At 44.2% G+C, this 22,789-nt stretch overlaps 1 protein-coding gene across 1 annotated transcript in view; it reads left to right on the top strand.

Moving 5' to 3' along the window:
* The window catches only part of pick1 (protein interacting with prkca 1), a 99,874-nt gene that overhangs the window by 53,562 nt on the left and 23,523 nt on the right, over window positions 1-22,789 (top strand). The window lies entirely within an intron of this gene.

Genomic DNA, 22,789 nt, shown 5'->3' on the forward strand with positions numbered 1-22,789 from the left:
GGACAGGGTTGGCAAACGCAAGCCAGAATATCCGATGCCCACCAGCAGCAAAAGATCAGCAAGAAGCTGCAACCAGCAGCGCATGCAGGCGCCAGCGCTGCTGGTTTCAGCTAAAAATATTATTCTTCCAAACAAAATTCCCTTGCCTTCACTGTTTTATTGAAGGAAATTATTTTTGAGGTGTGACTACATCAGAAAATTAGCTTCAGAGTCAGTGATGTGCTTGAAATGTTTAATTTCACAAAAGGCTCATTATCTCAGCTCGTAGAAAAAAAGCTATTTTTTTCGTTCAATCAAGCTATCTTCTCTGGCTCATAACTAAAGAACGGAAAATGGGATCAATAAACTTTTTTTTGCAGGTGATAGAAGAGAGTCTCATCGTTATTTGTGCGTGTTCAGTGTTTACATAGTAATTATTAAAGAAATTATATGACTGTTTTAAAATGCATTGCGGCCTATGTGGCACAGCAAGCAACCTTTTGCCCAAGGGCCGTGGCACTGAAAGTGTTAAGCTCCAATTCCAGGAGAAATTTGGTAAAACCAGACAAAGCCAAGCACTCTGCTCCCCCCCCCCTCCCTTCATCCCATCTGTCTGTCTCCATATATAGGCTATTATTCCATATTATTATGCTTCTCAAACCAATCTAACTGCAGTTTAAATACTGCAAGCTACACTATAGCAAGATCAAAGTGAAAAGAATGTTCTAAAGGCATCAGCTAGAAAAATATAGCCTATCCCTATATGATGAGATTAATTAGATTGGTGAAAGTTTGTCCAGAAAGATATAGTTTTCTCTCCCCTGCTGCAGGTAGGATGATGTACATAAATATACCCTACATTATGTAAAGTCATTGCAGAAATGTGTTTTTATTGTAAAACTAAAATGTGAAGTAGAGCCAATTTATTGGAGCGGACATCACAGTAGGACATGACAGTAGAAGCGCGTTATGCTGTCACTTATCTAAATCATGTTAAATCGACGAGGGATATATATAGGCCCAGGATGACATATGTTTCACATAGGGTGGTGTTTTCATTTCGATGTTTTATTTGGTCCAATATTGAAATGTTCTACAATTGCAGGTTGTGTTATCATTACACATTATTTAGATCTACATTTATATCTATTTCGGCTCATTTGGTTGCTATTTAGTAGCGAAATGGAGTAGCACAATGCATGCTGGGCCATTTCACAGGCAGTGAACTTACAACTTCTTTTTCTATGGGACGTGTGTTGTGTCTGTCTGAGCGAGGGAGTCAGAGAGAGACAGAGAAGGGTGACAGAGGAGAGGCAGAAGAGCGCTCCTCGCAACTGGCGCACTGAATAGGCCTGGTTTCATAGAGAGACAGAGAAGGGTGACAGGGGAGAGGCAGAGGAGCACCCCGCTCAACTGGCGCACTGAATAGGCCTGGTTTTCAAAAACGCAAAGCGTTAAATTTACGCCAGGTGGGAAGATATCATTAGGCCGGCATTTAAGGCCGAAACGCCCATTCTCGACCATTCAGGGAGTGCGCCACGCCCATTCAGCGTAAAGCGCATTTACCAGCCTAAAGCCATGTTGATATCTTCCCGAGACAGGCGCAAGGCACGTTTTTTAGCGCCGAAGGCCCGTTTTAGCGCCGAAGGCCTGTGGGAGAATAGGGGCCCATGTTTTCCCCCTCCATCTATAAAAAGGACAAACAAATGAGGTATCTGTTAGCATCTTTACAATGGTTCCATCTCAACGTGCAGTTGATTGCATTCCCATTTTCTACAGAGCAAATTCCAAAACAAAAGATCCAGTTTGAAAAGTGACAACTTATCTTTATTGTCAGCTGAAAAGTAAAATTCACAAAAAAATCATATTAGCTTGTTTTAAAGGTCAGCTGGATGACTGGCATGTAAAGGAGTATGGCCTCTTTTGTGAATGCTGCCACACATGTAGTAACAACAAATGTCTGGCAAAAACAAACAAACATGGTTTTAGTATAAATAAAAACCCGTTTATTTCAGTCGTTTTGTTTATGACACTCCTGTTGTATTTATTGTATTGTAAAGAGAGTCAGTATTCAACAGTGGTAACACAAAAAGTTAAAACTGGCAGATTAATCACAAGTATAAATCATAATGAAGGATCTCATGACAAACACAACGTTCTTTTTGTTTCATTTAGTCAAGGTCTAAATAGGTTTTGACCCCATGAACCTGCTGGTTACCTAATGAATCAGTGAATTATGGAGCATTTAAATACAGCAGAGTTTACTTTGGTCTCTTTCATGTGATGCTGACTGTATTTTTATTTTATCCAATGTTTCAGCGTGCTTTTTCTTGTATGCCATATTGACTGTATTCTGACTTTGTACATAGTTGTGTATTGTTGGTATTCAACTTGTCAGGGGGATTAACCTGGTTAAATAACATTTCCTGTTTTCTTAGTGTGATCCAGTGAGTGAAGGTGGTGACAACAAACACTCAGAGATGGAGGATAAGGCTGAAAAGGATGACAAGACAACAGTAGGAGGAGAATCTGAAGTAAAGTCTGTAATCACATCTGCTACAAATGAGAAAGGTACAACTTTACAGTTCATGATAACTCAGATATAAAGGGTATGCACTGACGTCACTTTCCCACCGGAACACGCCCCCTCAATCTGGACTGAGTGGCAAAACATTCAGCAGGTTCCTCCCTGTTGTTTATAGCAGGTGTCATTTATCTAGTCTGATTACTGTATCAAGCTCAATGCTGCCACTCAGTGGGCGTGAGCCTGCAGTGACTTCTGCCTCTGTGACGTCACGTGTTTACCTTCTATTCTGAAACTAAAACTACAAGCTTTTATTATTCCATCTTTCTTGATCACCTGCAATGGCAGAATTTAGCACACAGGCTATCTGTTCAATCTCACATGCAATTTAGCACATTTTATTTGAGAGCTTAGTTGTGGTTCTGACCCAGACCGATTAAACATGCTGCAGTGTGACCTGTGAGTCCTACTGTACTCATTTAGTATTAGAGGTGGCTGGATTTGACTGATGTGTGTGAAGTGATCTAGAGCAGTGGTTCTCAAATGGGGGTCCGCGGAGCCCCAGGGGTCCGTGGCACTTTGCCAGGGGGTCCGCGAAAAGTTTTCAGGTAAAAAAAAAAAAAAACTTTTTTATTTTATTTTTTTTATTAAAAAAGAAAATGCTACATGTTACTTATTCTTCTCAAACTACTTCCTTCCTACATGGTGCTAGTCTATCAAAATATCTTGGCTGTCATTGATTGTGTTGCATAATGGTTTTCTGTACTGTTGACAAATTGTGATATTGTAAATCGCTTTGGACAAAACAAAAGCGTCTGCTAAATAACGTAATGTAAATGTAATGTAATAAAAAATAAAAAAAATAAAAAATTGCAAAATCTTCATAGTTCAACGAAAATAGTTTATGCTTTAAATCTAAAATGGTTTGTGGATTACATTCTAATAACAAACCTATCAAATTAAAAGTCAAGCACATTACCGTGGAAACAATTAAGCTTAGCCCAAAATCACAAATCAGAATGAGGGGGTCCCCGGTATATTTTCTATCTTGTAAGGGGTCCTTGGCTGAAAAACATTTGAGAACCTCTGATCTAGAGAGCCAACACATGCATTTCAGTTTCACCTGCTCTTTAGACAGCAGTCAAGCCAAATAAGCATTTAAATACAACATGGAAACTTGACAAGTTCTTTAGTAGGCTATCACATCATCTCACAAAAATGTATCTGTTCTTTCTTCCAATAACCTGTAGATGAAACAGAGGAGAGTACCGTTGAAACCCAGATTGAGGTAAGATCTTTTGATGTTCATCATCTTCAGTTTTGATGTTTTTGTTGTTGTTGTTGTTCTTGTAGTAGTTGTAGTTGTTGTTCTTGTAGTTGTTGTAGTAGTTGTAGTTGTTGTATAACATTATCCCATATATTTTTACCACTTGCGCAGCACGCAGTCAAGAGAAGGGTTTTTGGGGTGAATTTCTTCAAATTTGGCTCAAACATCCACTTTGGACTCAAGGATGAACTGATTAAATTTTCGTGGTCAAAGGTCAAAGTTCAAGGTCACTGACCTCACAACTGCCATTTTGATGTTTGTCAATGCAATATCTCAGGATCACCTTCATGGAATTTCTTCAAATTTGGCTCAAACGTCACTGTTTGAGAGCAATGCAAACCAAAGTCAAATTCCTTGTACGTACTTGGCCAATAGCTGATTCTGATTATTTATTGGAATTAAATTCAGTTAATGGGGTGGTTATTGTTGTTATTTTTTATTCTCGCTTAAACCGAATGTTTTATCGTCACTCACGATTCTCTGGAAGACTTTTTGACTTGGTTCAAGTCTTAAAACTCGTTATATTTGGATTTATCAAAATGTCTACGGAGAAAATATGCGGAACTTACTTCCACGGCAAATTACATCACGAAAAGTCACGTGCCTGTTGAGCTCTATGCTCCTGGACCTTAAAAGTAGTATGGTTTGGCAGAGGCATATTTGAGTTCTGGTATCGGACTGGTTTTTAGGCTGGTTATTGGCCATTAGGCTACTTTTGGGCTAGTTTCCAATGGTCACTGGGCTTTTGTCTAGTGGGCTAGCTCTCAAGCTTCTGGCATACTCTTTGCGCACGCGCTGGAGGCGGGGCTCCGAGGAGGGCGTGCGCACTCTGCGCGGGCCAAAACAGAACATACTCAGTGCGCAGCTCCAGGCTCCAGGCAGTCTGAATGAAATTGAATGTAACGTTCCCAATTCTATGTATTAAATTATAAAAAACGACCCTCAACATTTGGGAAGGCTAAGCCACACAACTAGTTCGTTATAATCGAACGCCATGCTTCAAAGGCAACTTTACGACGGTGAGGACTCAATCCCAGCAGATATCCACTGATAGCCTACCACAGAGATCTCACAGGCACAGGCAGCAAAACCCGACGCGCTGATAGAAAAATCTCCATGGACGCGCCGCGCTGCGCTCAGGCCTCGCCCCCCGACACGCCCCGTGCGATGATGTCATAATCGCCTTGCGCCCTATGCACTTGGCTGGGCGCGAAGAGTATGCCACAAGCTTTATGCTCCGTTTGTGAAGTCAATCTGGAAGTAACTTAACCTGCATTCTTTCCAATGGCCTACAAGAGGCGACTCTACTGCATGGTTGCAAAAAGTCTGGTTACATGGAAGTGAATGGGAAAATGGCCGTACTTCTCATTTGATATTCATTTAGTATATTATGGCCCCATTTCCAATAAAATAGAAGATAGAAAAGACAATGGGCCCTATCTTCTTACCTGCGCTATTTGCATTTTGCGCCTTCGAGCCGACTTACACGAGCCATCAATGAATAGTTAAATTTGAAAATGGATTTTCAAAATCACCTATTAAACAGTCAAATTAAAAATGGAATTATGAGTACATCTTTTAATTGGCCATTTAAAAGGTCAATTCCTTATTCATATTTGAAATTGCAATTTGAAAATGGATTTGAAAATGGAACTTCAAATTGCGATTTGAAAATGGATTTGAAAATGCAATTTCGAATCCATTTTCAAATCGCAACTCGAAATCCCAATTTCAAATGCTATTTACACTTTCCATGACTCTCCTCGTCCTTGTCTTTCCAAACTGTGCAAATGAATGCAAATGAGCAAATGAGCTATGTAACAAGGTCTCTGATTGGCTAGAGAGCTTTTAGACACTTGGCTTTGTTGTGTATGAACAGGAGCTCCTGCCCACGAAAAAGGTGTGGCTTGTAACAATTAGCCAATTACAATGCAATATGGACAGCTGCAGATTTTACAGCATCAGAGACGCCTATTTCCTCATTCATTGAAAGCACACATCAAAGTGTTAGCGGAGCTTTACTGTATGTCAGAATCAAAGTCTGCGTTGGATGTCTGTTACTGAAGGACTGTCTAAAGTTACCACTTTGATTCACATCAGTCATTTGATTTCTGCTGCCGTTTCTGCCTCCATGACCTGCATACAGCAGCATAGCCTAAAACCCGCATGTCTGTTTTGCGAGTAATCTCAGTCTAAATGTCCAAAATCCGTAGGCCTATTTAGATCATATAGATTTAATGTTAGAAATATAGGATCTGTCTGAATCAACACGGTGCGGGTGTTCAATTGATAAACATCGCAGCTCTTGCACTTAGTGCGCTTTGGAGACGTACCTTTTTACGCAGGTGATTTAGTGATAGTGTGGTATGAACTGTGACTTCTCTCATCACACCAGCGGCAGGTAATGAACTGATGAGCGTCATGTGTGACTGATTACACAGCCATGGGACTCTGAGACAAAAGGGGAAAGCCAGACACTGTGACTTTGTTCTGGGGAGCGTGCTGATGTAGGTACTGTGGCTGCTGTGTTCACTATGGGAGCAGGTGGGTGCATTCGCAGTTTAGGGCTGCCGCCGGTGTGAAGAAAGAGGGTGGAGTGGGTCCGATCCCTGGTTTGGAGGGGAGGTCTGCTGCCTCTTGAGCTCGGGCTGGCAGGACCGCAAGTTGTCACCGCCGCTATCCAGCTTTCCTCTAGCCTTCGGCCCGCTGCTGCTGGTGTTTCCCTACCTGTCAATTAATTCCTATTGACTGACTTCTGCACCGTCCGATGAAGCCGTGATCCCCCGGGGCAATTGGACGGTGCACACAAGCCTTGACGCGGAGGGGGGGGGGGGGGGGAGGGTTCTAGTCGACCACAAAAGTTCAGTATAAACTCGGGCCCTATCTTGGTACAGGCCTTAGGCTCAAAAACTGGCGTTAAACGCAAAAAAACCTGCCTTGCGCCTGCCTTTTTTTCTTTCGCTAGTTCATGAGTAGTTAATGGGTAGTTCCTAGCTGTGGCTAATTTTACTGTGGCTAATTTGACTTCTAGCAATCTAGCCTATTTAATAAAGATTTTACAGTAGCCTAGCCTGCTACATGCGTACAGGGAGTGGGAGATTACATTTTATTGGTTGAATAATGTTATGCTGAAAACACACCTATGAATAATTAAAGGACTTAATCGGCTACAACCTAGCTACAACAACCCATTTGTGCCGTTTGTGCTCAGATTGTGCGTCCCCAAATGGACTTGGACATGCGCCCCCTGACTGTTACGTTAATATATCATAATAACGAGATAGAGAGTGAGGTTACTATTCAGTGTTTACTTGCAGCTTGTAGGTAGGCAGTACAGGTTATACATGTCACTGTATGTCACTTCCGTATATTCCACAACATGCCATCTCATTGGCTACGGGCTCTACAGCCTTAACGTATAGGTGATTACATTAGCTTACACAACATCTCCCCCTTTTAAGTAAGAAACATTATTATTTTAGCATTTACCAATACTAACCCAAATGTTTAACCTTACTTTGTTTATCTTTCAACATGAAAATATTCCTATTAATTATTTTCGAACATCACATTAGCTGAACCAGTCATTTCCATCACTTCCCCCCTTTCTTTCTTTTTTTCTCTTTTTTTTTTTTCTTCTTCTCAGAACATAGTATGTTACATTATTTCTCTTCTACAACAGTTTTTTTTTTTTTTTTTTTTTACTGTTAGTTCACAAATCCAGTCTCTGAGGCGGACGTGAGTGTCTGCCTGAGCTTGTAACATATGTGGCGTCTGGCTCAGCAGCGGGTTGGTCAGCACAATCTGAGTCAGTGTCATTTGTGTCCTCGCGGTTGGTTGTATCAGATGATGGTTGCAGGGTTGCACGCAGGTGGATACGGTTTCTCCTCAACAGTCCATCCTCTGTTCTGACGAGGTACGACCTCGGGGCAGCTGTCTGCTGTACGACTGTCCCGTGAGTATTCTCTGTGGAGATCCATACACTCTGGCCTGGGGGTAACTGGTAGATTGTGTGTCCTGTGGCGTTTGTTGTAGCGTCGCTCTTGTTTCCATTTTCCTTGTGTCTCTGTGCTCCGGAACTGTTTGATGTTTGGCCAGCGTGGAGACAGTGTTTTGGGCACTTGAGGGAGTGTGGTTCTTAGCTGTCTCCCCATGAGTAGCTGTGCTGGAGAGAAGCCGTTCTCCAAAGGGGTGGCTCGATAGCTGAGTAGAGCTTTTGCGTAGTCTCCTCCTTCTTTCCATAAGCCTTTCACTGTGCCCACCGCTCGCTCCGCTTCTCCATTGGCTTGTGGGTATCGTGGGCTGCTGGTTATGTGCGTGAAACCATACTCACTGGCAAACTCTTTGAAGAGAGTACCAGCATATTGCGGCCCGTTGTCTGACATCAGCACTTCCGGAACCCCATGCCGAGCAAAGATGTTCTTCAGAGCCGATATGACTGTGTCGGCCGATGCAACATGGAGATGGGCGACTTCAATGTAGCGGGAGAAATAGTCTACCACTACAAGGTAGGTGTTCTTGTCCCAGGTGAATAAATCCGTTCCGACGCGTTGCCACGGTCTCTCGGGTATGGGCGTCGTCAGCAGAGGCTCCCTCTGTGTGGTTCTGTGTTTTATGCATATGGGACAGCTTCCCACTTTCTGGTTAATGTCACCTGAGAGCCCTGGCCACCAGAGCGACTGACGGGCCCTGGCTCGGCACTTGACTATTCCTTGGTGGCCCTGATGGAGGATGTCGAGCATTTCTTCTCTTAATGAGCTGGGGATGACAATCCTCTGTCCTTTTAGGAGAAGGTCCCCAGCCAGGGACAGGTTATGTCTCTCGTGCCAGAAGGGTCCTATATCCGGTGGCAGGCGAGCTCTGTCAGGCCACTTTGTTTGACAGTACCGGATTAGTGTACTGCAGACGGGGTCTTCTTTCTGCTTCTCTGCTAGCTGTTGCAGTCTCGCTTCAGTTGCTGGGAGAGACTGTCTGATGGAGTCCACGAAGACTTGAACGTCTGCCTCCAGCTCTTTCTCTTCCTGGTGGCTGTGTGATCCACCGGCGCTCGTGACAGCGTGTCTGCAGTGATGAGCTGTTTTCCGGGCACGTGTACGATGTCGTAGGTGAATTTCAACAGTCTCAGTCGGAATCTCAAGACTCGAGGAGGAAGATCATCCAGCGCTTTGGTACTCAGCAGGGGGACCAGGGGTTTGTGATCTGTCTCAATTGTGAATCTCATACCGAGCAAGTATGATTCGAGGCGTTCACATGCCCAGGTCGCTGCTAGTGCTTCCTTCTCGATTTGAGCATAGTTTTTCTCAGCATCAGATAAACATCTGGAGATGAACACTACTGGTTTCCAGTCATCATTCTCTGGCTGTTTCTGGATCATGACCGCTCCAATACCAAAGGACGATGCATCCGCAGACACACGCGTCTCTGCATACGGCGAGTATACAGCAAGGACTCTGTGTGAGCTCAGTTCAGATTTTAGCTTCTTGAAAGCTTCTCGTTGTGGTGTTCCCCAGCACCATTCTGTCTTCTCAGACTGAAGACATGTCAGAGGCTGTGCGTATGAGGAGAGGTGAGGCAGGAACTTGCCCAGGTAAGTAGCCATGCCCATCACTCGTCTAACGTCAGCGACACAGGCGGGCTCTGGCATTTACAGAATGGCTTTGACTTTGCCTGTGTCAGGGTTCACTCCTTCTGTAGTGAGGCGGTGTCCAAGGAACATGAGTTTGCTCTTGGAGAACTCACATTTTTCCTTGTTCAGTGTCAGCCCCTCATCTCTCAGTCTCCTCAGTACTTGGTGCAGCCTGGCATCGTGTTCAGCTTGATCTTTGCCATAGACCAGAATATCGTCGGCGTGGCACACCACTCCTTCACAGCCCTCCAGCATTTGTGTCATTCGTCGCTGAAAATGTTCTGGGGCTGAGGATATCCCAAACGGTAGCCTGTTGAAGCAGTAGCGACCGAATGGGGTGATGAAGGTGGTCAGGAGAGCGCTGTCTTCAGTCAGGGGAATCTGCCAAAACCCCGACGTGGCATCCATTTTGGTGTAGACTTTTGCTCCTGATAGCATCGCTAGTGAGTGATCCACATTTGGCAGGATATGTCTCTCCCGCCTGACCCACTCGTTGAGGTGCGTCAGGTCTACACACAGTCTGAGTTTCTCCTTCGATCTCGGTTTTGGCACAACCACGAGGCCAGCGCACCATGGAGTGGGTTGAGTGACCTTAGATATCACCCCCATGGCCTCCATCCGCTCCAGTTCTGTCCTCACTTTATCCCGTAGTGGGAGAGGGACACGACGTGGGGCAGACAAAGCATATGGTGTGGCCCCTGGATTCAGTTCAATTTTGTATGGGTCTTTCAGCTTCCCCAATCCTTTGAATACTGTGGGGTAACAATTCTTGATGTCTTCTCCCACATGAACTGTGTGCACTCGCTTTACGAGAGTCAAGGCCTCAATGGCTGGAAGCCCCAACAGCGGTTTCATTAGCTTGCTCACCACATAGATGTCTTGTTTAGTTTTCTTGTTTCTCACCTTCAGTTTTCCTCTGAAGTATCCTCTGACATCCAAGGGCTGCCTGCCCGGACCGTACAGGGGCATCCTGGGCGGCTGCAGTGTCCCATGTTTGTCTGTGGAGTAGTGGTGAGTCGGGATAGCTGTAACTCCAGCTCCAGTGTCTAATTTGAACTCTGTTATCTCTCCGTTCAATTCAAGATTTTCTGTCCATTCATTTTCCACACTGTCAATCTTAATAATCACCTCTCCGAGAAAGGCGATTTCTGATTCATACTCTGCAGAATCCTCTGTGATATCGTGAATGCCACCGGCTGATCGGCATTTCCGAGCAAAATGTCCTTTTCTTTTGCATTTGCGACATTCTGCCTCTTTGGCAGGGCAATCCTTCCACTGGTGCCTTGTTGTATTTCCACATCGTCCGCAGCCTGTGGCTCTGTCTGTATCTCCTGGTTTGAATCGTGCTCCGTATTTCTGTCCGTCTTTTGGGCCTCTCTGTTGCTTGGGCCGTGCACTCATAGCATCTATGTTTTCTGATTGTCTTTCATTTATGCTGCCACGCAGTACTGGCTGCTGCCTTTTTATTTCTTCACTGTGGCGCACTCTGGCTATGGTTTTTACCAGTGTGAGGTCAGGATCCATCTGTAATGACTCAGACAGCTTTGCGTCTCTTAGTCCAACGACAATCCTGTCTCTGATGAGCTCCTCTCTTAGCTCTCCAAACGTACAGTGCTCAGCTAGGCTGTGGACAGCAGTGATGAATGCTTCAGCGCTTTCTCTTGGTTCTTGATTACGCCTGTTGAATCGTGCACGCTCAAAAATCACATTCTTCTTACTCACGCAGTGGTTCTCAAAAGCTTGTTTCACATCTGCATATTTCTTTTTCTGATCATTGCTTAAGGGCAGGACGCTCAATATGTCCTCAGCTTCATCCCCTAGAGTGTACATCAAAGTATTTACTTGATATTCTTCAGACTGTTTGTCCAGGCTTGATGCTATTCTAAAATGCTCAAAGCGTCTTATCCACTTTGGCCATTCATTTGCATTACTGAAGTCAAACTTGCCTGGTGGAGTCAGTTGCACGCTGCTAGCTGGCACTGGTGGTGTATCCGCCATGTTTATTTCACTCCTTTTTTTCCGTCTGTATTAACTGCTCCTTATTTTATTTTCCTCTTCTTTCGGCTTTATTTATAGCCGGGTAGCCTGTTCACGTCTTCTCCGACGCACGTTCGGCTGGATTACCTCGTTATCTTCTATGCAGCAGCTCCCGCTAGCTTGTTTACTGTTAGCTGTTGCTGTTAGCCTTTAGCGTTAGCCGTTTCAGCTACTAACGCTAGCTAATTACCTCCCGTTCGTCAGGAAAGCTTCACTTTTGGAGACGCATCTCTCCCCTCGCGTCGGGTGAGTTTAGATTTCTTCTCCGAGTTTCATTCTGACACCATGTTACGTTAATATATCATAATAACGAGATAGAGAGTGAGGTTACTATTCAGTGTTTACTTGCAGCTTGTAGGTAGGCAGTACAGGTTATACATGTCACTGTATGTCACTTCCGTATATTCCACAACATGCCATCTCATTGGCTACGGGCTCTACAGCCTTAACGTATAGGTGATTACATTAGCTTACACAACACTGACACAGTTTGCGCCATGCTATGATCATTATTACAGGTTCGGTTACAAGCTCAAGTCTAGGGACAATCAAATGGCACCGCAACTCTGCAACATAAAATAAATACAGCTGTCATCAAAGAGAATGGAAAGGGTTGCTCACCTGGCAAAGCTATTGCAGACCAGCCCAGGTGTAGTGTTGAGGCGCTCTTCCTCGGGACAGGATGAGTGGAGGTCGGCAAATCCACTTGTGATCATTTAGACGTGTTACAAAACTCAAAAAACACACAATAACGTGACTTAAAAGAAAGACAAGACAGTGACTCCAAGCTAAGGTGACCAGACGTCCCCGATCTTCAGGAACAGTCCCTGTTTTTGGTGACCTGTCCCTGGCTGGAGCTGTCCCCGAAAATGTCCCTGATTTTCGACTCCTCGCCCGCGGCCGACATTACTGTCGTATACATAATTACAAACTAGGCCTGCATGGGTTTCCTAGGTATATTCACAATAAGGGGGTTTCCGAGCAATTTCCAGAACAGTAGTGCTTGCCACCCAAAAAATGCAAGTCTTACATAAATCTCCAAATATCAACAGTTTTTGATGCCAAATCACAGCATGAAGGACATGGTGTCTTAATGTGGTATTTTGATGGGATATCAGTCAGCCTGCACCATAGTTTATTAGTAGTTTATTGATTGTAAAGCGCTTTATAAATGCAGGCCATTTACCGTTTACCATTTAGTAGGTGGTCAAAATACATGAAACCAGAATTGTCCCCCTTTCCTATTTCATAAATAATAATATTGGATATTTGATATATTGACTGCAGAGCTGGAAATGTCCCAGATTTTCATTTCAGAAATCTGTTCACATTACTCCAAGCGAGTGGCTGATCTTGGCTCGTCTTCTACGTTGATTTCATGAGAGAGCAATCGCCTTTTCCGGGCTCATTAAATACCAGCCAGCACATAATTTCCTGATCCAACCCCTTTCTCTCAATGACAGCCATCAAAATAAGAATAGATATACAATACATATAAACAATCAGAGCGTCCTATCTGAGAGGGAGAGTAGCAAAGCTGTCACATACCCCTACCCCCAGAAAAAGAGATAAACAAAAACATTTATGTCACAAAAATTACACTTAGCTCATATAATTAAATACATTTCCGAGTTAACTCCAATTTTCTCTTGTTTGTATTTCTCTTAATTTCCTAAACTCCTACCATCACCAAATTTACACACAAATATCTTACAAACATATACAGGTAGGCTATTCATAAATTTACGGTCGAAAAGAAGAAACGATATTCTCGAAATCTGGTAGAACCAGAGGATTCACTCCCACTCTCTCCTACAGGTGGGAGGATCACTCAATTTAGTTAAAGCAGGGTCAATTATTTTTTCTTTTTTTCCAAACTTCCTTCACCCTCTAGACAGAGCATCTGCGATTCTATTGTTCTTGCCAGAAATGTGTTTGACCAGCAGGTTGTATGGCTGTAGGATGAGACTCCACCAAAACACTCTAGCATTGACAATTCGAAACCTTGCCAAGAAGACCAGCGGATTGTAATTAGAGTGGACAATGACAGTCTCACTGCTAGCAACGTAAACCTCAAAGTGTTGGATGGCTAACACCAAGGCCAAAGCTAGCCTGGGTAAACCCATCCCCCACGTGACCTGCTCTCAGACCTGTTCTCAGTCACTAGATAGTGACTGGGAACTGAGAGAGCAGGTCACGTGGGGGCTGGGTTTACCTAGGCTAGGCCAAAGCCTCCTTCTCTATCGTGGGAATATGAACGCTGATGTTTTTTTATTTTCTTAGAGAAATACACCATCGGCTTCTCCTCCTCTCCTTCCCACTGGAGTAGCACCGCCCCTACTCCCACTTCGGAGGCATCCACCTTGGTGACTTGATTCACCTTCCTATAGTATACACAAAAACGTTATTTTTCCTCCTGAGCTACCAGCAATGCTGGTGAGCTCCACGGACTGTCTGACAGCTTGATCACACCAATCTCCTGCATATACAGTACAGTACTCTATCTCTGGCCGGATGACATCCTTCTTGTTCGGCGTGCACCTGTATGGGTGTTGTTTCTTGGGGCCCAACCCCACAATCTCAACATCGTGCACTGCTACAGTTCTTCTCCCCGGAATGTCACTACACAAAGAGGGGTAATCGTCCACTACATGTAGGATGTCCTGCCGCTGTGACTCCGTTAAATGACTTAAGTTTCCTTCTAGCTCCGCCCTAGCTTGGGAATTGTACAACCGGGGACTGACATCCTCTGATGGAGGTCCGTCTCCACCACCACGCAGACAACTACTGCCTCGCGCTCCTCATAAGCTTTTAACAGATTAACGTGGCAGAGCCTCGTCTTCCTCTGCCTATCAGGTGTACTGAGGAGATACAACACCTCACCAACCTTCCCCACCACTCGATACGGCCCCATAAACCCAGGCCCCAGAGGATCCCTCGACTCTGGAATGGTCAACAGGACCTTCTGCCCCAGATCGAAAGAACGCCTCACCGATCTCTTACCATAAGGAGCTTTCATCTGAGTCTTGGCCCCAGCGAGATTCTTCCCAGCCACTTCGCAGGCTTCAGCTTCAGCCTAGAACAGAAAGTTGATACGTACTGCCCCGCATCCCCAGGCTCTGTCGGTTCCACGATCATCTCTTTAAACACGCTTAACGGGCCTCTCACTTCATGACCGAAAATCAGCTCAAATGGACTGAACCCTAACGACTCTGATGGAGCTTCACAGACAGCAACCAGGAGAAAGGGGATAGCCTCATCCCACTCCTTCAGCTGTGCCACCACAAACGTTCGTATCATGCTCTTTTGAGTACTGTGAAACCGTTCTATCACTCCCTGGGACTGTGTATGGTAGGCCGTGGAGAGCTTGCGCTTAATATTACAATTTGCCATCACCTCCTTAAACAACACTGAAGTGAAGTTCCTCCACCAAGGTCTGATGGTTCAGGAGCCCTGACTCCGCCCCTACCGTAGCCGTAGGTCCTCCAATGCCCGCCATCTTGACCATTCTTCACCGTTGTTACATTCTCAACAGGTCCTGGACCCTCTGTAAACCGCTCCTCCAACCCGAGATCTAACCCCTTCACCTGAGCTCGAGTGACCACGGCCAATGGAAACAGCTCTGGATACAGCCCCTCTGACTGCTCCCTTTCTGGAGAGCCCCCCGGTGGCAAGACACAGGCATCAGTGCATCATTACCCAGGATCAGATCTATCCCACTAAAGGGGAGGGTTTGCACCTCCGCTACTGTTACATAGTATTAGCTCAGAGCTCAGATAAATGCGATGGAGAGGCAGCCTGTTAATCTCACTACATATTCCTCGCACACCCACAAACCATCCTGTAGAGGTGGCCTCAGACAGCTCCATCACCCCCTTATAGATCAGCGTTTGCATGGCCCCGGTATCTCTGTATATAGTAACCAGTACCTCTGAGCCACCCAACAGGTGGTGTTCCTCTGACTCCTCCAAAGTCCCCTGTGAGACAAACCGTCCATAGCTCTCGAGGTCACTTCGCCCATCCTGCACCAGATCTATGAGTCCTACTGGCTTCCAACTTGGGCACTGATCCTTCTTGTGGCCCACTTTCTGGCACCGGTAACATCGGATCTCCATGATATCAATGGGACGCCGCTCAAAAGGTAGAAACGATCCACCAGGCCGGGACTGCCGGGGCCCTGTTGGAGGAGCACTTCCCCTTCGCACCCAGGTGTGGTGTTGAGGCGCTTTTCCTCGGACAGCTCAGGCGCTTGAGGATGAGTGGAGATTGGCAACTCCACTTCTGATCATTTAGACGTGTTACAAAACTCAGAACACACACTGGTAAATAATGTGACATTAAAGAAAGACAAAACGGGGACTCCAAGCGAGCGACTGTCTGGCACCTCTTCTACGTTGATTTCAAGAGAGAGCAATCGCCGCTTCCGGGCTCATTAAATACCAACCCTTAACGTCACTTCCTGAGCCAACCCCTTTCTCTCAATGACAGCCATCAAAAATATTAATAGATATATAATACATATAAACAATCATAGCGTCCTATCTGAGAGGGAGAGTAGCGAACTGTCACAGTGGTAATACAAAAAGTTAGAACTGGCAGATTAATCACAAGTATAAATCATAATGAAAGATCTCATGACAAACACAAAGTTATTTTTGTTTCGTTTAGTCAAGTTCTAAATAGGTTTTGACCCCATGAACCTTCTGGTTACCTAATGAATGAGTGAATTATGGAGCATTTAAATACAGCAGTTTACTTTGCTCTCTTTCATGTGATGCTGACTGTATTTTTATTGTATCCAATGTTTCAGCTTGCTTTTTCTTGTATGCCATATTGGCTGTATTCTGACTTTGTACATAGTTGTGTATTGTTGGTATTCAACTTGTCAGGGGGACTAACCTGGTTAAATAACATCTCCTGTTTTCTTAGTGTGATCCAGTGAGTGAATGTGGTGACAACAAACACTCAGAGATGGAGGATAAGGCTGAAAAGGATGACAAGACAACAGTAGCAGGAGAATCTGAAGTCAAGTCTGTAAACACCTCTGCTACAAATCAGAAAGGTAAAACTTTACAGCTCATGATAACTATATAGAGCAGGGGTGGGCAATTATTTTTCATGGGGGGCCACATGAGAAAACCAGATTGTTGCCGGGGGCCGAACAAATATTGTCATGACGTAACCCAGGAACTTTGATGATAGAGAGGACCACAAAAAAAAATCCTCGCTACCAAAGGGCCAGATTTTGCTGAGGGTTGGGGGCCGAACGGCGCTGGCGCGGGGCATTTGAAGTCAGGTTTAGAGGAATAAGTCATTTTAAATAAACAGTTGTCATCATTCAGTCTTAAACACCAATATTTGATCCTTTTCTCACTCACTCCTATGTCACCACCTGCTCTCCCTGCAGGGCTTGAAATTAACTTTTTTGACCACCTGACAAATATGGCTGCTAGATTTTAAGGTTACCATCCAATTAGAATTTCCACTAGCCAAAATGATTTTCTTGAAATAAACCAGAATATGAGTGGGTTAATTTAAGCATAAGTATGAGTAAAGCTGCGTTCACACCAAGATATTTATTTTTCGCTCTGTCGCTTGATTCAACCCTTTGGAATCGCTCTGTCGCTCTGTTTAAATCGCTCATCAACAGGCACAGGAATTGACGGACATGTGGGGGCTATAACGTTACGCAATGTCATGATATTTGTCCACTACGAGCCACCGTCATTGTTTACAAGCTAAAGCCTATCAGCGTGCTCCTAATGCGAGCTCCATACCGGTAGGACAGACTTCACTTCATGTCAGCTGTCAGCCTGTCAATGCGGTTTGTTGCCACACAATAAACCAGCGGTTTGTTCCAAGCCAGTGTGATCCTTGACTCGCTCTCACACGGCAGCCAATCAGCGTTGAACAGCAAGCGACTGATGCCAGCGTATTTTCGCTCGAGTTGGGATATTTCATCTCGGGCGACGAGCGAATTTTCTCCCTATCGCTCTGTCTCTGCCGCTCGGACGCCCAGCGATTTTTCTCCCAGGCGAATATACGCTCAATCGCTCGTTTGCATTGACTTTGTATGTAAACTCGACGCCAGCGAAAAACTTTAATAGGTCGGTGTGAACGCACCTTAAGTGGCACGGCATTCTCAAAGCCTGTGTTGAGGGTCATACGAACAAAAATGCACTCTTGAAGCTAACAAAAAATCCAAAACCAACAAGTTAATTATTTACATTTTTACTTCAATGTAGAACAGTCATTTCTTACACATGAGATTACTTTTAGCCTTTTAGTCTGTAGTATTGGCCAGAATGACATGAACATTTGGACACTTATTCAGCAGGTATCTTGCATGTTGCGTTCAGGTGCACTGTAAAAAAAAGAAAAAGAAAAAGAAAAATTGCAATTCAAGTGCGGGCCACACAGGTGGCGTCATGCGGCCCACGGGCCGCCACTTGCCCAGGTCTGATATAGAGGGTATGTACTGACATCAAAACATTCAGCAGGTTCCTCCCTGTTGTTTATAGCAGCAGGTGTCATTTATCTAGGCTGATTACTGCATCAAGCTCAATGCTGCCACCCAGTGGGCGTGACCCTGCAGTGACTTCTGCCTCTGTGACGTCACGTGTGTTTACCCTCTATTCTGAAACTAAAACTATAACCTTTTATTATTCCATCTTTCTTGATCACCTGCAATGGCAGAATTTAGCACACAAGCTATCTGTCCAATCTCAAATGCAATTTAGCACATTTTATTTGAGAGCTTAGTTGTGGTTCTGACCCAGACAGATTAAACATGCTGCAGTGTGACCTGTGAGTCCTACTGTACTCATTTAGTATTAGAGGTGGCTGGATTTGACTGATGTGTGTGAAGTGATCTCTAGAGAGCCAACACATGCATTTCAGTTTCACCTGCTCTTTAGACAGCAGTCAAGACAAAGAAGCATTTGAATACAACATGGAAACTTGACAAGTTCTTTAGTCTCACAACATCTCACAAAAATGTATCTGTGCTTTCTTCCAATAACCTGCAGGAGATGAAACAGAGGAGAGTAGAGCTGAAACCATGACTGAGGTAAGATCTTCATATAACTGTTTTGTTTTTATGTTGTTTTTGTTGTTGTTTCTAACATTATCCCACATCTTTTTTGGGGGAAAACAGACAGGTCGGATTTATTTTGTCAGAGTTTAAACCTTCTGTAGAATGTGTAAAGTTACCCAACATATAAGTACAAATTTACGATGGTACTTACAGTATATTCAACTGTTCAGGATGATTGTTAATTAACAAATTTACCACGAGAGGGAGGGGGTTGTGGCCACATTTACCACTGGTACAGGGTTGTGGCACGAGGCGAAGCCGAGTGCTATAAACCCTGTACCAGTGGTAAATGTGGCCACAATCCCCGACCTCGAGTGGTAAATTTGTTTTCTACAACAGCTACCAAATAATATAAAAAATACACAATTGTAACATCCAATTCATTTATTTATAATCATTACTGGTTTCAGAATACATTTATCCTTCCGCCACAGAATATAGTTCCATACACAAGATCAATGATTGCACTAAACATTTAGTTGCCTTTGAGCCAAAAAACAACTAACCTATTCCTTAACGGGATTCACAGTTATTGATACATTGCCTGTAAAAGTACAGTTATTTAAACAGTTATCTAAAGCAGCCCGTTTTGGTGGTGGTGTGTTGATATCTGGTGACGGCAGAGGGCGTTTGTTTGTTTGACAGTCCCAGGTTCGGGGTCCGGGCGCTAGTCCGACCTCCCGCTAGTCCGACCTCCCGCTAGTCCGAACTCGTGACAACTCAAGCTCAGCCAGTTCTCTCTCCCCAATTTCACCATGTCGTTCTTTGTTCACTTCACCTTCATCTTCATCTAACCACTGCTCAAAACTCAATCCACCCAGTAAATCAAACGTTACTACGAAATCGGACATTTCCTTGTTAGAGATCGGCCATTTCCTTGTTAAAGATTTGCAGACTGACAGGCTAACAGTGGGCGGAGTCAGCACAGGGAGCGGAGTCAGCATCAGGGAGCGGAGTGATACTGCGGTTGGAGCCGAACTGTAGATTGTTGGCGTATTTACCACTGTTGCTAGCCAATCAGAATCCAGTATTCACTCATGCTGTTGTAGAATGCAACATTTCAACCACAGATACCACGTTTTTGTCCTCCATCTATAAAAAGGACCAACAAATTAGGCCTCTGTTAGCATCTTTACAATGGTCCATCTCAAAGTGTAGCTGATTGCATTCCCACCATTTTCTACAGAGCAAATTCCAAAACAAAAGATCCAGTTTGAAAAGTGACAACTCGTCTTTATTGTCAGCTGACAAGTAAAATTCACAAAATAATCATATTAGCTTGTTTAATAGCTCAGCTGGATGACTGGCAGGTATATAAGTATGGCCTATTTTGTGAATGCTGCCACACATGTAACAACTAATGTCTGCCAAAACAAAAAAGCATATGGTTTCAGTATAAATAAAAAACCTATTTACGTCAGTCATTTTGTTTAGATGGCACTCAAGTTGTATGTCTTGCATTGTAAAGGGAGTCAGTATGCAAAGGTGATAATACAAATGGTTAAAAGATTTTCTGGCATATTAATCATAAGTATAAATCATAATGAAGGATCTCATGACAAACACAATAAAGTTGTTTTTGATTCGTTTAGTCAAGTTCTAAATAGGGTTTGACCCATGAACCTTACTTTGTTCTCTGTCATGTGATGCTGACTCTATTTTTATTGTATCCATTATTTGTATTGTATCCATTGTTTTAGCTTGCTTTTTCTTTTATGTCATATTGACTGTATTGTGACTTTGTACATAGTTGAGAATTGTTGCCATTCAACTTGTCAGGGGGACTAACCTGGTTAAATAACATCACCTGTTTTCTTAGTGTAATCCAGTGCATGAATGTGGTGACAACAAACACTCAGAGTTGGAGGATAAGGCTGAAAAGGATGACAAGACAACAGTAGCAGGAGAATCTGAAGTAAAGCCTGTAATCATCTCTGCTACAAATCAGAAAGGTAAAACTTTACAGCTCATGATAACTATATAGAGGGTATGCACTGACCTCACTTTCCCACCGGAACACACCCCCCTCAATCTGTTCACATTTTATTTGAGAGCTTAGTTGTGGTTCTGACCCAGACAGATTAAACATGCTGCAGTGTGACCTGTGAGTCCTACTGTACTCATTTAGTATTAGAGGTGGCTGGATTAGACTGATGTGTGTGAAGTGATCTCTAGAGAGCCAACACATGCATTTCAGTTTCACCTGCTCTTTAGACAGCAGTCAAGACAAAGAAGCATTTGAATATAACATGGAAACTTGACAAGTTCTTTAGTCTCACAACATCTCACAAAAATGTATCTGTTCTTTCTTCCAATAACCTGCAGTAGATGAAACAGAGGAGAGTAGAACTGAAACCATAACTGAGGTAAGATCTTCATATAACTGTTTTGTTTTTATGTTGTTTTTGTTGTTGTTGTTTCTAACATTATCCCACATCTTTTTTTGGGGGGAAACAGACGGGTCGGATTCTTTTTTTGTCAGAATTGAAACCTTCTGTTGAATGTGTGACGTTCCCCAACATACAAGTACACATTGACGATGGTACTTAGAGTATATTCAACTGTTCAGGATGATAGGTAATGCAACATTTCAACCACAGATACCCAGATACCACGTTTTTCTCCTCCATCTATAAAAAGGACAAACAAATTAGGCCTCTGTTAGTCAAGTCAAGTCAAGTCATTTATTTATAAAGCACATTTAAAAACTCAAGAGCCAACCAAAGTGCTGTACAGTCAATGGCATAAAAATACAGGATAATGCAGAGGACACACAGAGGACAATGCAGGACAGAGGACAGTACAACACAAACACAATACATCACATAGGACCGAGGGGACAGAACAGTGGGGAAGGGGCAGGATAAATTACAAGGGAGTGTGTGAGTTAGGGGGTGGGAGAGTCAGGGTTTATTGAAGGCTAGGGAATAAAAGTGAGTTTTTAATCTAGACTTAAATGTATCCAGCGAGGGAGCAGATCTGATCTCCTGGGGTAGCTGGTTCCACAGCTTGGGGGCCACAGCCGAGAAAGAGCGATCGCCCCTCGTTTTGAGTTTGGTGTGGGGGGGGACCAGCCGAGCCTGGGAGGAGGATCTTAGAGACCTGGGTGCTGAGTGGGGGGTTAGCAGCTCTGTAATGTAGGGGGGTGCTGCACCTGATAAAGCCTTAAAGGCCAGGAGGAGGATTTTAAAGTTGATCCTAAATGGGACTGGGAGCCAGTGTAGGGATGCTAGAACTGGGGTGATGTGCTCTCTTTTTCTGGTGCCAGTAAGAAATCTAGCTGCAGAGTGTTGGACCATTTGGAGGCGGGACATGGCTGCTTGACTAATGCCGGTGTAGAGAGCATTGCAGTAGTCAAGGCGTGATGTGATGAAAGCATGGGTTACTCTTTCCAGGTCAACGGGTGAAAGAATTGGTTTTATTTTAGAGATGTTTCGCAGTTGGAAAAAGCAGGATTTAACGACAGCATTTACCTGTCGGTCGAATTTGAGCTCTGGGTCGAAAATTACGCCCAGGCTCTTGACGTGGGGCTTGAGGTGGGTGGAAAGTTGTCCTAAGCTGTTTGAGAGTGTCTTGGTGGAGGAGGGGGGGCCGAACAAAATTATCTCAGTTTTGTTCTCGTTGAGCTGTAGGAAGTTGTGGGCCATCCAGCATTTTATGTCCTTGAGACAATCCTTAAGGGAGTCCAGGTTAGCTGTGTCAGAGGGATTAAGAGGAAGGTAAATTTGAGTGTCGTCGGCATAAAAATGGTAAGAGATATTGTATTTCTGGAAGATTTCGGCCAGGGGGAGCATGTAAGTAGAGAAGAGTAATGGGGCCAGAATGGAACCTTGGGGGACCCCATACGGTAGGCTAGCTGTGGGGGAGGAGAATCCACCCAAACTGACTGTAAAGGAGCGGTCAGGTAAGAAGCAAACCAGTTTAAGGCTGACCCCCTGACACCGAGCCTGTGTTCAAGACGATCGACCAGGGTGGAGTGGTCGACCGTGTCAAACGCGGCGGAGAGGTCCAGGAGGAGGAGCATGGCACAGCTACCTGAGTCGATGGTGAGGAGGAGATCGTTGTAGATTTTGACCAGGGCTGTCTCAGTGCTATGGCCTGCCCTGAAACCTGACTGGAATTTATCTAGAAAGCTGTTGTGATGTAGGAAGGGGGTAAATTGTTCCAGGACAGCCTTTTCTAAAATCTTTGAAATGAAGG

This window comes from Poromitra crassiceps, assembly GCF_964638095.1.
Source record: "Poromitra crassiceps genome assembly, chromosome: 13".
Classification (NCBI taxonomy): Eukaryota; Metazoa; Chordata; class Actinopteri; order Beryciformes; family Melamphaidae; genus Poromitra; species Poromitra crassiceps.